Consider the following 17,106-nt stretch of genomic DNA (forward strand, 5'->3'; position numbering starts at 1 on the left):
AGGCCAGATCTGGCAGAGTTCCTGGCGCGAGGCTGCTCTGCCCTGGGCGAACCTTGGCCACACTTGCCTCGCTGCTAGGCTTCCTACCCAGGAAGGAGCAGCCTTTGCAAAGTTGGCAGACACCACTGGCGCCTTCCTGGCCTCAGCTCCACTCCTGCATTGCCTTTGCACCTAGGCCCCAGTCGTCCTTTTGGAGGGCTTATAGGCCGGTGAGTTCCACACTGCCAAGGGCTCCCATAGGGAGAGGTCTGTTCAAGGGAAGGGATGGGTATATTTGGAGTACAATCCTGTATCAGATGTGAGGCCCACACCTTCACCCTGAACGCTCACCCCGAACCCTAACCCTGACCTTCACCCTGAACCCTCACCCTCACCCTCTCCCTGAACCCTCACCCTCATCCTGAATCCTCACCCTGAATCCTTACCCTCACCCTCATCCTGAACCCTCACACCTCACCCTAACAAGTTTGGAGGGCTGTTCCACGAACTCTAACCTTTACCCTACCCTAACCTGACCCCCTATCCACATCCTAACCCTAACCCACATCATAGTCATGCCCTCAGCCCTATACTTACCCTTGAAGTACCTACCCGCATCTTCTTCATTTTTGACACTTCCCATGCATAACAAAAGACGAGGTTGTAAGGTTTGAAACATGGATCCAAGACCCATTATCCACATAAAAGGGATATAAATACTGTGATCACATCATTTAAATCTCTTGCATCACCAAAATACCTCTCCACCACTTATCCAGTCGCCATTGATGGATCACATCTATCTCACACATTTTATAACTTAGCAATCAAATACGCACCAGGACTCTGGGTAATTATATAGAAAAGATTTATTTATACCATAAATATTTCAACAAATTCCACTTTCTACGATGAGTTCAATCTTCACAAAAGTAGGATGAACAACACCTGTTTCCACCAGGATCCATAGCATTGCACAAAGTGACAGTGAGCGTGAAAATCTTAATGATGACCACCAGAAAGAAGGTCAGCAGGGTTGATATCACAGATTTTTCAGTGTTCCAATACAAGTTCTACCCAAATCCATAAAGAAAGACATATGCATAGGAAACTACAAATTGAAAGCAAGTCTATTGAGATAAATATTGGACATCAATTGTATGAATCTTTAAGGCATAACTGCAGACATTCTTCAGACATTCTTCAAATTCATAGAATGACAACAAAGTATGGCTACGTACAATCCATTCGGTTTTATAAACCACTCATGAATAACCTCACAAGCCATTTGAAACCAGATGACAATTTCAAATAGCTTTGATCTATAAACAAGGCTGTAAGACAGAAAGTTAAAATCGAAATACATGAAGTAAATCCTCGGTAGATATGAAAACATCCCATGGTAGTGAAGTCAATTAGCATTAGTTATTAGGGCTTTCATGCACAGACTCATCTCTGATCGATGTGATCCCAATTCATATTTGGCAAAAAATACAAAAGCTGATCTTAACAGTCATATTATTTTTCTTTGTACCCCTAAAAAGAAAAATGAACATGAAAAACTAAATTAAGCTTGGAGGCTCACATTTCCCAATCGGTATACAAAGCAACAGCATGTCAAACTTTCTAATTCACATATGCATTTAAATGAAATTGGATGAAATACCCCTAAACACATACTTCTATGCCCAATGTTTCACAAGGCAGAAAACGCTCAATGAATGAAACTGAGAGGGTAACAGCCAGGAAGGCCAGGGGTCTCCAAAGGGAGGAAATGGGGTGCAAGTGTCAGACAGTTGTTATCTGTCGCTTCCGAGGCAGGAGGAAACAAGCTGTTATCTTTTTTCCCCTTCTTGATACAAATTTAAAAAGAGGTTTTCTCTTACAATTCTGTGTTGCTATAATGACACCTGGTTCCGCCTGAACTTCACTTTTCTCATACTTTGAGCTGACCAAGGCATTTTTCTTATGGAAAGGTTTGCCTTAAGCTATGTGAATGTACTATGTATTTAGCCTAGACTCTATCTTCAAGTAGGTTCTGCCTAAAGGCTCAGAACTGACTTGACAAACCAATATGCGTTACTCATACATGGCTCTCCTGATCTATGTGAATGAAGCTATCCATTTGCTCATATCAATCGTTTTATGGCCCAGGATGACTCACCTGGTGCCACGGTCATCTCCATATATCTTGTGGGTGAGGGGTCTGCTGCCATTCCTTTCTCTAATGAGTAGACTGCTAGTAGCTAGATAACATCCAGCCAAAGATGAGTAGGGGGCACTCTTTCTGCCCCCTTCTGATGTCTATGTCAGAAGCTTTCTCTCTTTTATACTTTAATAAAACGTTGGGACACAAAAGCTCTGACTGATCAAGCCTCATCACTGGCCCTGGGTTGAATTCTTCCTCTAAGGAGCCCAAGACTTCAAGCATCTTTCATGGTTAGACAACAACCTTTCCAAACAATGGTCTTTTCAAAAAAAATAAGGATAAGTGATGAGTATGCATATGTCTACGAATGAAATGGGACCCATATGTCAAACCACATAAAAATATATCTTCCCTCAACATACATATAACACAACCAGGCCTTCACATGCATCGATTCTCCAACTATCAAGTCATACAAATATGGATGTAAAATATCACAATACATTCCAAAGTTTAAAAGTGATGGATATTGACTTTCGCCCGCTGGTGCTTCTTTTTATGTCATCTCCATTATATTAGCTATGACAACGAATCATGTGCTGTGCGAAGTCACTTACATTGTGTCCAACTCCTTGGGATCATATGGACTAGGCCCCACCAGGCTCCTCTCTCCATGAGATTCTCTAGGCAAAGATACTGGAGGGGGTTGCCATGCTCTCCCTCAGGAGATCTTCCTGCCCCAGGGATGGAATCCATACCTCCCATGTCTCCTGCATGGGTATGTTCTGCATGTTCTTTACCACTAGAACCACCTGGGAAGCCCCAAGACACATGAACATCAGTGGATTTGGGGATCCACGGGGCATATACAGAACCATTCCTCCAACAAAACTGAAGAATGACTTTAAAATCTCAAACAAAACATGAGTATATGTGTTCACAAACTTCATGGAGCAAGGGTTTCTTCGATCTGAAAACTGGCGTCGAGGAAGGACTGTGTGAAGAATACTTCAAAGTCTATTTGGCAAACACAGCCTACGTTGGCTATATTTAGTCCTCAGTTGAATGGAATGTCATGAGTACTGGTCATTTCAAATAAGTAGCCTGTGAAGCTGTTTACACTTATTGGGACGCGTGGTATACCACATTCACACATTTCAGTAGCATTGGTGCAAAAACGATACATTTCTCAGGGGAAGCTTCTACATGGACTCTTGGGATCAGAGCTCTAACTCATACACACATACTTTTCCTTTTAAAATGATCCTGCATTATAAGCAAACAAAACACTGGATGAACACCTAGACGGTGAGCTCTGTACTAAATGATTTTAAAGCCAGTAGATGGAATGAGCTGATGAGGAAGACTACAAACGAGTCATCTTCTTCAACTTGGTCAAACTGCTCATAGTCATACAAGTGAATGAAAAGTTGAGCCTGTTGTCATTCAATCTGTTTAAAAGAAATAGAATAAAAAAACAAATTAGTAAATCTTATTTTTTTAATAAACATTGTATTATTTCTGCACAGCTTTGTTACTGGCATGAATAGAATATCTACAATAATAACTTGTCACAGTGAAATGGATTCACATTCGATATCGATTCACATCTATAATTGATGCTATTGCTGTTTGATACTATTGCTTGAATGAATGCAACTTATGTGACTTCACAAACTACAAACACGACTAACATAATAGGTATTAAAAAACCTTGAGTGACATGAGCGTGAAGACTTAGTAGAGTTGCTCTCAAGAATAATGATATTATTATTCACTCTAGCCATAGTACTGGAATCTGTACATTAACACCCCTGCAAAAGAAACGGAAAGGATAGAATAATAATAAAGGAACTTCATAACTATATTCCTACTGTAAACATTCAACACTATGTTTTCTTTTAAACTGACTTTCATATTTGGTCTACTGTAACCTCTTCTGTGTTCATTTTATGCTAAACTTATTGCTAACAGTAAAATTACCATACGAGCTCTAATTTTTTTTTACTTGCAAAGCTAGTGATAGAACCAAAGGCCGATATCTACATCAAACAGGAGGAATGGAATGGAAACTGTAAACAATTTTATGGAATAGCATTTCCGTGCTCCTATTCAGTCAAACGGACATTCAAAAGGATGTGATTTTTCTGAAAGTTTATTTCGGAAACTTGGAAGTGGATGACTGCAAACAATAAAACGAATAATATATTGATACATAATATTAATAATATACAATGGGTCATTCTTTTTTCTATTCTGCCAGAGCTAACTGACTGGAAGTCAGTTGTCGTAACTACTACTAACATAAGACCCTCACCGATGAGTGAAGATATATAGGAAAATCCATAATAGATCTAAAAACCATCAAAGATAAAATGGTAATTAAAAAATACAGTGACAGTTTAGTTGGTATAAGAAACAGGATGATTATGAAAGCAAAGCCAACAATCATGGATAGGCCATGGAAGCCCGTGGCTGTCACGAGTGTTGACTTGTATCCTTCATCTGAGGTTGTTAAAAGCGCTTGGTAAAATCCAGAGGTTTGCAGCAGTGGTAACCTCCTGAGCAGACTGAAATAAAAAGGGTTTCCAGAATATCCTGACGATTTCCATCTACTAGGCTGTGGTGAGCTCAAGCAATACATACTCCAGAGGACAGAAGACAGACGTCTACTGCACTTAGGGAGAAAGGGAATGTTGCTGCTCAGCCTAGTACAAGTGTAGAAGCAACACCTCGGTGATTCGACCTTTAAAGACTCAATACATATGAGAACGACTGGTATGAATAATCCTTCAGAAGTGCCTTCTCAGACCTCCTCCCATCATAAGCACAAGCATAATGAAAACACTGAGTTTTCATGGTCTCACGCAAAATTAGACTCACTTATGACTTTGCTTTGAGAAGAGTTGAACTACTCATTGTTTAAGAGAAATGACCCTTTCTTCTCTGAAGATTTGTGAATCATTCATAGGGTGTGGTGAATAAACTACTTAAGGATCTAATACATAAAATGCAATAGGCTAAGCACAGAGATGTTTTTCTCCCTTTCTCAAAGGATGGAACATTTTGTATTTGCACTGACTTTATGTCTTGACTTCATGTACAATTATATATTGATTTTTTTAGTTGACATACAATAGGACTAAAAATATTGATATAATACTAATAACTCATGTTGGTATGTGTGGTTGTCACATAGGATTCACAGGAGATTTAAATTCACAGTTGTCAACGTAAAGGATGAATGCTATTTAGCTTCTTCGTGAATCTAGACCCTGAATGAAGAGTTTTCCTCAACATATTTCACTGAGGGAAATACAAGGATGATAGGCATAATACTATGCTTCGATTCACGGATATCTAAGCATTGTTCACAATACAGATCTGATTTTCGAAATCAGGGTTCTTTCAGTGTCCTTGAACAGCATTTGCTTTTCTGTATACAGAAGAAAAAACTCATGAGTATCAAACTGGTTCACATAAAACATGCGTATGAATTGGTATCTTCCTGAACCAGGGATCAAACCCACATCACTTCCACCTCCTGCACTGGTAGGCAGATTATTTACTGACTGTGCCACCTGGGAATCGACATACATTTCAAGGACCACTGCCATCAGCTTCTACTGTTCATGACCAAAGTAGGAGAAACAACATTGGAAGAAGTACTCATAAGGGTACTCATAGGAAGTACTCATAAGTCAAGGAACTGTGATCCTGGGTACTCTCGTTATTACTGGGACAAGTCAGTTCCTCCGATGATGACGGGTATAACTGAAAAATTATTACAACTGCATGGGATGCGATGTCTACATGATAAATGTGTTCCTCTTATACTACTGCTTCAGGGATGCCTACTTCCGCATGAAGGACTGCACTTCAAGGGATGCCCGCTATTCCAGCTCAAGCAACAGATAGTGAAGTGCAGATCATTGTCCTTTGTTGAAAATAATCAGCAGTTTGTCAACATAGGGAACATGCTGGAGGAACCCTTGGGATAGAACTCTAAAAACACGTTGGGCCCTCTTTTTGCCAAGCCCTGAGATAAAATACAAATCAGAAAAAGAAAAATAGCATCGGTTTTGTCAGGACTTCCTCATCTTTTCTTTCTCGGTAGCAGGAAGCAGACATTGAGGCCAGAGGACTGCAGGATTTCATTGTGAACTAACGTTGGGTGGGGTGGAGGCTCATCACTCTAGTAAGAATGTGGCTCAATAAAATGGAATTTCATTCACTTCATGGACATAGAGTTCTATAATCCTTCATTAAGGAATTCAATAAGTTATATTTCCTTACACCTTCACAATCTCTTGGTTTACAAGAATGTCAATTGCTAGTCCAGCACTTATAAAATGAGTGTTGCAGGTAGTATGAGTGTATAAATGATGACGAGCAATGACAGGAAGTTTATTTATTCTCTGTTTGAATTCTTGATTTTTTATATAATTTTTTATAATATCCTTACAGATGTGAATGTTTTAGTGACATGTATAAATACACGTTGAGTAGTGCTATGATAACTCATAGTGTTGGCACAATAAATATCATGGTTATTATGTGCTTTTCATATATTCCTTTTGAGATTCTCTTCCATTATACATTATCATAAGATATTTAATAGTTTCCTAAACTGTACAGTAGGTCCTTGTGGCTTCTTTTATATATAGTAATGTATTTGTTAATAATTCAAACAAAAACTGGTACACAAATATTCATAGTGACATTCACGATAGCTCAAAGGTAGAACTCATTCAAGTGTCCGTTGGTGGGAGACTGAATATGCAACACAAGGTATATTCAGAAGCTTGAACGGTATTCCACCATACGAAAAAGTACATTAAATGGTGCTGTCACTCTGCAAGACATTACAGAAATGACTCCAAAACGAACACGTGGAATAAATACATAGTTTGATTCCAATTCATGCTATGTACCCAAAAGGATTGGGAAAGGGGGCTGAAAAAATGGATACTTCTTCCGTCATACTCACAACAGCATGATTCAACACTGGCAAACAAACAGAAGCAATCTAAGTGTCCATGGCAGCCAATTCCATAAACAAACTGTGGTATACACACAATGGAATCTGATTCGGCCCTTCAGAGTCAGTAATTCTGACAATGCGACAATGTGGACAAACCTTATGGTCATTAGATTAAATGAAATAAACCAGACCAAAAAAAGACAAACGTGCTGTGATTCCACTCATATGAGATATCCAAACAAGTCAAATCTGTCAGAAATAGCAGAGAGTGATTCCGACCGATCGAAAAGAGTTCATGTTTCATGGACCTCAGTTTCCCTTGGAAAAACTGACTTCCCGTGATATCTCCAAAACCAATTAGACAAATAATTGGAAGCTATATCCAGTCAAATGAATGTAGACATAATGTTACAGTGTACACCAAACTCACTCAAACTTCTCAACAGACAAAAGGCAAAACTGTATCTATGGTACCTCAGCTTAACTTAAAACTGTATCTACGGTACCTCACTTCTGCTTATAAAATTTAACAACAACAACAACACACTAAAGTCTATCCAAAAACGGACATAAAACATATATAACATCAACTTTAAAAATTAGAAATTTAAACTGTGAAAAACCTTATTCACAAAACTTAAACACAAGCCAAAGGAAAATATATTTATAAAATATATATCTGATAAAGGATTGTACTCCAAATATACCAAAAAATCTAGAACAATCTCATAAAAAATGTATACACCTAAACATCTGGCCTACAAAAATATAAAGATAGTAAATAAGCCTATCAAAAAGACTCAAAATCACATATCATTAGGAAATTACAAACTAAAATAACAGTGAGGTAGCACTGCACACCTATTAGATCCAGTAAACTCAAAAAAAGGGGGTAGGGCACAGCTTCTCGAGTGGCTCAGTGGTAAAGAATCTGCCTGACAATGCAAGACACTCTAGTTCGATCTGTTACCCCAGAAGATCCCACAAGCCACAGAGAAACATAGCTGGATGTTTCCACAGCTAAACAAGGCTCTCCTGTGACCTGAATACTACATGGCTAGCACTTACTAAACAGCTTTGAAAACATGTCCAGACAAAAAAGTATCGCATGATTATATACAACAGCTCTACTTGTAATAACTAAAAACTTTCAAATATCAGGATGTCTTCAGTAGATGACAGTGTAAACAAATGGGGATACATCCAAAGTGAAGGGGAGCAAATGCTACCACAAAATATACCACCTCAGCATGAGGATTAGTTGGACCCAATTAACTTTTATTTTTTTAGAGGACACATGATCATCTCTGAAACCCAAGTTCAAGACAGCTCTTCTGTGAGTCACATTTACCAGAGAAATCTCATTTCAAAGGAATCCTCTCTATATGCCAGATAGAAGGATGAGACACAGTCTTTTGAAACTCTTTTTTCTTTTCTATCGATAGGGAAAGCTAAGCCGTAAATCTGCACAACCACCATACCCTTCCTTTCCTTTGGTTGTATTTTTTTTTAATATTTGTTTCTTTTTTAATTTGGCTGTGCCAGGTCGACCTTCATTGAGGCAAGCCAGATACCTAGCTACAACATGCAAATTCTCCGTTGTGGCATGGGAGATCTAGTTCTTGGATCAGGGAATGAACCTGGGCCTCCTTCTTTGGGAGTGTCCAGTCTCAGCCACTGGACCACCAGGAAGTGCCTGTTTTGTTTTCAGATGAAGATGGAATCTAAGGTGATATCTTGGGCCATTTCAGTCACTGACTCAGTTTCCTGAGTTTCTCCAAAGCACGCATAAGGTGCACATTATTAAACTGGTTTGCAAAACAAGAAAAGGTTGTCTGCTACAACACTGTATGCTTACAAATATCTAAACGGTAAATGGCATATTATTTATTTTTAATTACTATGGGGGGAGAAAGAATGCAGGATTCATACATGTTACAACATGAATAAATATTAAAACCATCTTCAGTGAAAAAAAAAATCCACATAGGAAAGGCCACCCAGAACCCTTATTCACCATGTCTGCTTTCAATCCATCAAGTTTGTCCAAATAACTGAAAATCTCAGTAACACTCTAAATAAAGAAAACAGGATGAAGATGGAAACAAAAGATATATTCATACATTTGAACAATTGCTAAAAGTGGAAGTGGGGTGGTGGACTACATTATAATGTAGATACCATATGATTTCCTGATTTTGGAGATTATGTGCTGGTTCTGAAGAAGGCACCCATTTTGGATAAAACACATAGAGTATTTTAGATGATGTGGCAAATGCTAGCACTTGTTCCCATTGCTAGGCATTTTCTGTACATTTTAAATGACTGGAAAGTATACTAGGTTTCAAAACAACCATGTCGATACCACAAAAGAAATTTAGAGCAGACAGGCAGGAAACTTTCTGATACAGGCCAAGACTTACCCAGATGAAGTTCAAGGGAAGCTGCGATGCTCACTGCCCGTGAAGGAGTCCACGTGGAATGAAGAAGTACTGTGGGAAGTCTATTAGTAACCACCATGTCTTGGGTCCTCTGGATGACCTACTGCAGGAGAAACAGATCTTACAGATAAAATGTTCCACATCACTTCACAAAAAGTTGTTAGGCTACATTCAGTAAAGCGGAATCATTTCGGATCAATTTACAATCATATAAAATACTACCATTTACAGTCCAGAAATCACTTGCATTTCTACACACTAATAACAATCAGAAAAAAATATTAAGAAAATTCCACTTAAATAAAACATCTAGCAACAAACTTAATCAAGAACATAAAAGACCAGTAGTCAGAAAACTAGAAAGCACTGATAAAGAAACCAAAGAAAACACAAATACACAGAAAACTGTTCCACGCTCATGCACTGGAACAATGAGGAATTAAAAGGTCCATTCCAACCAAAGTCATCAACAAATACACGGACTGCAATCACAAAATAATATTCAATGGCATTTTTCACAGAAATAGAAGTATTCCTCATATTAGACTGCTACTGTTGAACAGGACCTTAAACGGCCAAAAAGACTCTGAGAAAGAGGAACACAGCTGGAGGCATCTTCCTATCCCTCTTCAAACTACATCACGGAGCTGTAGTGACCACCACAGTGAGGAACTGGCAGGAACACAGACACATGGACTCCAGGAGAGAATAGAGAGCCCAGAAACGAACCCACCCGTACATGGTCAGTTCCTGAAAATCAAACCAGGAACGAGCGAAGAGGAAAGGACAGTCTTCTCAAGAAACAGTGACAGGAAAATGGCCACCTACACGGAAGAACATCAGTGTTCATCCTCTACATCATCTAACGCAAATCTAACTGAAAACCCACCGCTTTGCACACGGAGCTCTTTCCCCCTGAGTCCTCTGAGATGGACCTCCAGTCAGCCCTCAGCTGGACACAGGAAACGTCCACTCCATCCTCATTTTCCGCTCTTGCAGCGCCTCCCTGCTGGTGGGCACTGAGGCAACCCTGCTCCTCTCAGCCTGGATGCAGCCCTGTTATCCAGAAGCCTGAGCCCTGATGGTCCTGAGGAGACAAAGCTCCCGCCAGCTGCTCACGGAGCAGAGTCTAAAGGCAAAGCGTCCTGCGCCCGCGGGTCAGAGGGGGCTTTGGCGCCCCCTGCGGGCCACAAGAGAAGAGCGGGCAGCCCGGTGCTCACAGACCTCAGAGGGCTCACCCAGAAGCAGCTCTGCTGCGAGCACTCAGACTGGAAGCCCAAACTGAAATGGAGCAGAATAGCTCCATGACCCTCCGCAAAACATGGCTAAGGAACAATCAGAGCCTGCATGGAATGCAGCCATAAAAAGGAACACATTTGAGTTTGTTCTAATAAAGGGGAGGGAAGTCAGTCAAAGAGAGAAAAACATGTAATCTAGAAGGATGGTACTGACGAGTCTGTTCACAGAGCAGCAATGGAGGTGCAGACATAGAGAACAGACTTACAGACGAGGGTGGAGAACAAGAGGGAGAGGGTGAGATGAATGGAGAGAGCAGCATGGGTGCAGGTACACCTACATTTGTAAATAGACAACCAATGGGAATTTGCTGTATGATTCAGGGAACTCAAACTGGGGCTCAGTAGTAACCCGGAGTGGTGGGAATGGGTGTGAAATGGGAGGGAGATTCAAGAGTAAGAGGACATAGGTACACCTATGGTTAATTCATGTGGATGTATGACAAATCAAACCAATATTGTAAAGCAATGATCAATCAACTAAAAAGAAATAACTGTTTAAAAAAATATGAACATAAACACAAACTTTGCAACAAGGTAACTCCATTTTAAAAACTATAGAATTTTAGAAAACTACTAAAGTTCTACATGACCGTTGGTCTGGTGATCAGGTCTAACATACACAAAACAAGCCAACTTACCAAATTATGAATACAAATTAGTTAAAACATTGCCTTTTATCATTTCATACATTTACCCTGTGGAGGACCTTACTCGAGAGAACCAAAAACAAACTGTTAAATGAACCACGGACCACCCACCCCGGCCAGGCAACAGAGAAAAGAAAACACTTGCAGGAGTCATCTTACAACAGGAGGGCCTGGGAAGGAACAAGGAACGAACAAGCTACCACCAACCAGAATTCTGGAGAGGTCAGGTGATGGGAGGCTCCAGTTCAGAGGTCCTACCAACCTCCCAGGATCCACTTCGCTGGAATCCATCTCAGCTGAGTGATGTGTGTGCCCCCAAGAGAGATCCCAATTCAGAATGCCTGGCAAGAGACAAACCAGAAATTAACCCGATGACCATAAAACCTGAGACAGTGAGCCACATGACAGAGTGGTTCTCTCCGTTTCCCTCACCCTCCTGCCCTCCACCCCGGCAGCCCTTCCCAATAAAGCCTCTCGCTTGGACAGCACTCCTCTCCTCAGACAACTCATTGCCCAGTGTCAGACAAGAACTCACTCTCAAGCCCTGGAAGGGATCCCTCTTCCTTCATCAAAAGCAATATCCAGGAGAAAATATCTTCAAAACGCTATCTTGCAGAGAAGGAAATCAGAGAAGGCAATGGCAGCCCACTCCAGTACCATTGCCTGGAGAATCCCACGGACAGAGGAGCCTGGTAGGCTGCAACCCCGGGGTCACTAAGAGACGGACACGACTTCACTGAGTGGCTTCACTTTCACTTTTCACTTTCATGCACTGGAGAAGGACATGGCAACCCACTCCAGTGTTCTTGCCTGGAGAATCCCAGGGACAGAGGAGCCTGGTAGGCTGCTGTCTATGGGGTCGCGCAGAGTCAGGCACGACTGAAGCGACGCAGCAGCAGCAGCAGCAGCAGAGAAGGAAATGGCACCACCTGCAGTACTCTGGTCTCAGAAATCCCAGGGACAGAGGAGCTTGGTGGGCTACAGTCCAAAAGCAGGGCATTTCTGATGGGAGGAAACAGTCCCAGGGAAGCTGAGCTGCTCACCAAAGGCCCCAGAGCTTTGGATAGCACACCAGAGCTGGGGCTGAGGATTCCCAGCTGCCATGCCTCTTGATCCTGGCCTCTTTCACTAGATACATGTGTGGAAAACTAGAATCTAAAATATGCCCTGGTGGTTCCATAGTAAAGAATCCACCCCCCGGTGCTGGAGATGCATGTGCGATCCCTAGGATGGGAAGATCCCACATCCTATGGAGCCCGTGTGCCACAACTGCCGAGCCTGTGCTCTAGATCCTGGAAGCCACGATGCCGAGTTCACATGCTGCAGCCACTGAAGCCCGTGAGCCTGTGCCCCTCAACAAGAGGAGACACTGCAGTGAGAAGCCTGCAAACCACTAGTTATGGCCCATGCTCACCAAAACTAGAGAAAAGCCCACACACAAAGATGCAACACAGCCAACAATCAGTAAAACTGTTTTCCTAAAACAATGCATATCTGACAAAGAAACTGTATTCGAATTGTCCAAGAACACTAGAGCAAACAAGCCCATTCATAATTGGTAGCGACTGAAATAGACACCTGGCCACTGAGGGTATACTGATAGTAAACTATCATACAAAAACATACTCAAGATACTGGTGCAATGCATGCAGAGCCCCCTTTGAAAGACAATCTGACAGTTTTTTTTCAGTAACCACGTGGGACAAGCACTGAATTCTGTGTATGACAAGCGGTGGAAGCCAGGTATCTTACCATTGGAATGCAAAGTTACAGATAAACAAAAGGAAACGTTACAATGTCCATGTCGTGGTGGATCAGGTTGGAGACATCACAAATTACCTTTAACTGAATATGTTCAAAGGTGAGCTGGAATACATGTATATATATATCCATGTATTTGTCAGCTGAGCATATTGAGCTCCTACATGTATGTTTTAAATATCATTCTCTAATAAAAGGGAACAGGAAACATCTCCGATGGCCCGGTGGTAAAGAATCTGCCTACCGATGCAGGGAACACGGGTTCAATTCCTGTGTAGGAGATCCCACACGCCCAGGGGCAACGAAGCCCTTGAACAACTCTAGAAGTTTGCATGCTCCAGAGCCCAAGTTCTGCAAACAGAGAAAGCACTGCAATGAGAAGCCATGGCACAGCAACTAGAGGGTAGCCTCTGCTCACTACAACTAGACAAACGAGCAATAAAGACCCAGCACAGTCAAAAATAATGTAATGTTAAAAAAAGGGACAGTTCTTTGAAGAAATGACTGAGACTAGGGGTGAGACTGTAAATATATGAGCCAGGGTCATCTTAAATTATGAGAAATTAAAGAAACTAAAGACAACTATCAAGCTGTCCAAACTGATACAAATGGATGATGACACAGTGTTATCTGTATACACCAGCAAATAACAATCTGAAAAGGAATTTAAACAAACGATTCCCTTTCAGTCATGTCAACATTAATAAAAGACTTTGCTATGGACAGAATGAGGATAACAAGACTGGCACACTGGAAATGATACATGATTGCTGAAAAATACCTTAAAGACATGGACAGATACTCCATAGCGATGAAAAGGCTTCAGTTGGCAATACCATGGAATGCATCTTCAATCTGAAATGAAGATTCAATATGAATTACAAAAGGCTGAAAGGTGGTTGCTAAACCACAAAAGATGCCAGCATTCTTGGACTCCAGAGGAGAATTCAATCCAGGGCAAGTGACGAAGCTTGATGGCTCAGAGGTTTTCTGTTAAAAAGTTTTATTAAAATATAAAAGAGATCGAGAGAGCTGCTGACATAGACAGTAAAAGGGGGAAGAAAGAGTACCCCCTGCTAGTCTTTAGCCAGATGTTATAGAGCCACTAGCAGTCTGCTAATGAAAGAAAGACAATGTGTCAGAGAATGGCACCAGGCCCCTCACCCACAGCATGCATTGAGATAACATTGGCAGCAGATGAGTCATCCCAGGCCATAAAATGATGGACATGAATCTTGAAGAAAGGCAGATTTCCAAGCAAATATATAGTTTCATTCACATAGATTAAGAGAACAAGGTATGAGTAAAACATACCGGTTTGTCAAGTTTTTTCTGAGCCTTTAGGGGAAACTGACCTGAAGACAGAGCCTTGGGTAAATACATAGTACATTAGCATACCTTAAGACAAACATTTCCATAAGAAAAATGCATTGCTTAGTTCAAGGTTTGAGGAAAGTTAAATTCAGGTGGAGCCAGGAGTGGTCATGGCAACACAGAATTTTCTGAGAAACCTCCTTTTAAATTTGTATCAAGATGGAGGAAAAAAAATGCAGCACTCTTTTGTCTCCTCCGGCCTCTTAAGAGAGAGGAAAAAACGTCTGACACTTGCAGTCTATTTTCTCTGTCTGGAGACCCCTGGCCTTCCTGCCTGTTATCCTCTCCAGGCCTGTAGGAAGCAATACACTAGGCTGCTTGGGAAAACCGCGCGGGTCTGAGCTTTATGCAAAGGGGTAAAGCGGTAAAACCCTTGGCCCCAAAGGCGAGGCTTTTCTGCGACCGCCATTTTAGTCGGCTCCGAGACTGCAAACAAAGAGGGCAGAATACATGGTTCCCTGCTCCGCCCAGTCTGAGTTCCCTTACCTGTGGCCCACAGCCCTGCGCTCTGCTCGCTGGATGCCAATCGACGGGGACCCAGGAGCCCACAAAACGAGCATTCCCAGCTGCAATGGCGAGCCCTGAGAGCCCTGGCCCCCGACGCGCCGCCATGTTCATCCCGCCCCAGACCCGCTCACGTGAGCCGCGCTCCTGACCAGCCGCCCAGGTTGGCCCCGCCCCCGACGCGCTCACGGTGCGCCCCACCCCCACGCCCCCTTCCAGGACAGGCCCGCGGGACCGCGACTGCCTCCAGGTGAAACACAAGGACAAGCAAATCCACCCCACCGAGACAATCCAAGCTTTTTCTCAGCTGATCTGTCTATGATTTAGGGATAAAACTATGACTATAGAAAGCAAAGATGACCTAGGACAGCCATGATATTCTATAGAGCCAGACCCTGGCGGGCAGAGGCTTGAAGAGGGTCCGGGAGCTCTGTCAGAGCAGCAAGCCTCTGTAGCGTAGCGGTTAGGTCCGCTGGTAAGCAGGCAGACGATGGTCTGTAAGTCAAGAGTTCAAATCCGCAGCTTAGCTCTTTTGCTCTTAGGGAGCGGGGGACAACAACAGGCGGGACTTAGACCAGAAACGTTTATTTTTATTTTAGAGGTTTATTGTTTAGCTTAGGGTTAGGGTTCGGGCAACCCCCCAACTTGTTCAGGTTCGGGTTCAGGGTTAGGGTTAGAATTTGGGGATCCCCCCTCTTCTAAGAGTTTGGGTTTGGGTTAGGGTTCATGTCAGTGTCAGGGTTCGGGTTACGGTTAGGGTTAGCATTAGTGTTGGGGTTACAGCTTAAAGTGAGCCCTAATAGGGCCCATAGTTCTTTATTAGCCTGCCCTGGCGGGCCGAGGCTTGAAGAGGGTTCGGGAGCCCTGCTGAAAGCAGTAAGCCTCTGTAGCATAGGGGTTAGGCAGGCCACTAGGCAGGCAGACTATGGCCTGTAAATCAGGAGTTCAAGTCTTCAGTCTGACCTTTTTGCTTTTAAGGGGCAGGGGACTGCAAGAGCCAGGGCTTAGACCAGAAAATTTTTTTATTTTAGAGGTTTATTGTTAAGCTTAGGGTTAGGGTTCGGGCAACCCCCCCACTTGTTAGGGTTCGGGTTCAGGTTAGAATTCGGGGACCCCCCTCTTCTTAGAGTTCGGGTTTGGGTTAGGGTTCATGTCAGGGTCAGGGTTCGGGTTACGGTTAGGGTTAGCATTAGTGTTGGGGTTACAGCTTAAAGTGAGCCCTAATAGGGCTCATAGTTCTTTATTAGCCTGCCCTGGCGGGCCGAGGCTTGAAGAGGGTTCGGGAGCCCTGCTGAAAGCAGCAAGCCTCTGTAGCATAGGGGTTAGGTGGGCCACTAGGCAGGCAGACTCTGGCCTGTAAGTCAGGAGTTCAAGTCTCCAGTCTGACCTTTTTGCTTTTAAGGGGCAGGGGACTGCAAGAGCCAGGGCTTAGACCAGAAAATTTTTTTATTTTAGAGGTTTATTGTTAAGCTTAGGGTTAGGGTTCGGGCAAACCCCCCACTTGTTAGGGTTCGGGTTCAGGTTAGAATTCGGGGACCCCCCCTCTTCTTAGAGTTCGGGTTTGGGTTAGGGTTCATGTCAGGGTCAGGGTTCGGGTTACGGTTAGGGTTGGCATTAGCTCTAGGGTTACAGCTAAAGTGAGCGCTAATAGGGTCCATAGTTCTTTATTAGCCTGCAGTGGCGGCGTGAGGCTGGAAGAGCGCCTGGGAGCAAGACAAAACCCAGTAATCCTCCCTAGCGAAGCGGTTAGGCTGACAACCAGTTAAACATCCAACTTGACTCTGTAGGTCAGGCATTCAAGTCCCAGTTTTGCCTCGTTTGCTTTTAGGGGGTGAGGGACAGCAAGGGGCGGGGCTTAGGCCAGAAAAGTTTATGTTTATGTTAGAGTTTTATTGTTAGGGTTAGGTTTAGGGTTCTGGCATCCCCCCAACTTGTTAGGGTTCAGGTTCAGAGTTCGGGTGCGGGGAAT

At 42.6% G+C, this 17,106-nt stretch overlaps 1 long non-coding RNA gene across 1 annotated transcript; it reads right to left on the minus strand.

Moving 5' to 3' along the window:
* Nucleotides 1-826: 826 nt before the first annotated feature.
* LOC138423112 (uncharacterized) lies at nt 827-15,265 on the minus strand. Its single transcript, XR_011250133.1, has 6 exons — nt 15,120-15,265; nt 14,041-14,114; nt 13,504-13,610; nt 11,706-11,839; nt 9,536-9,656; nt 827-3,579 (listed from the first exon to the last, which is right to left on the minus strand). It is a non-coding gene; the product is annotated as an uncharacterized lncRNA (long non-coding RNA).
* Between the last annotated feature and the right edge of the window lie 1,841 nt (nt 15,266-17,106).

The sequence above is a fragment of the Ovis canadensis genome, chromosome 18, assembly GCF_042477335.2.
Source record: "Ovis canadensis isolate MfBH-ARS-UI-01 breed Bighorn chromosome 18, ARS-UI_OviCan_v2, whole genome shotgun sequence".
NCBI lineage: Eukaryota > Metazoa > Chordata > Mammalia > Artiodactyla > Bovidae > Ovis > Ovis canadensis.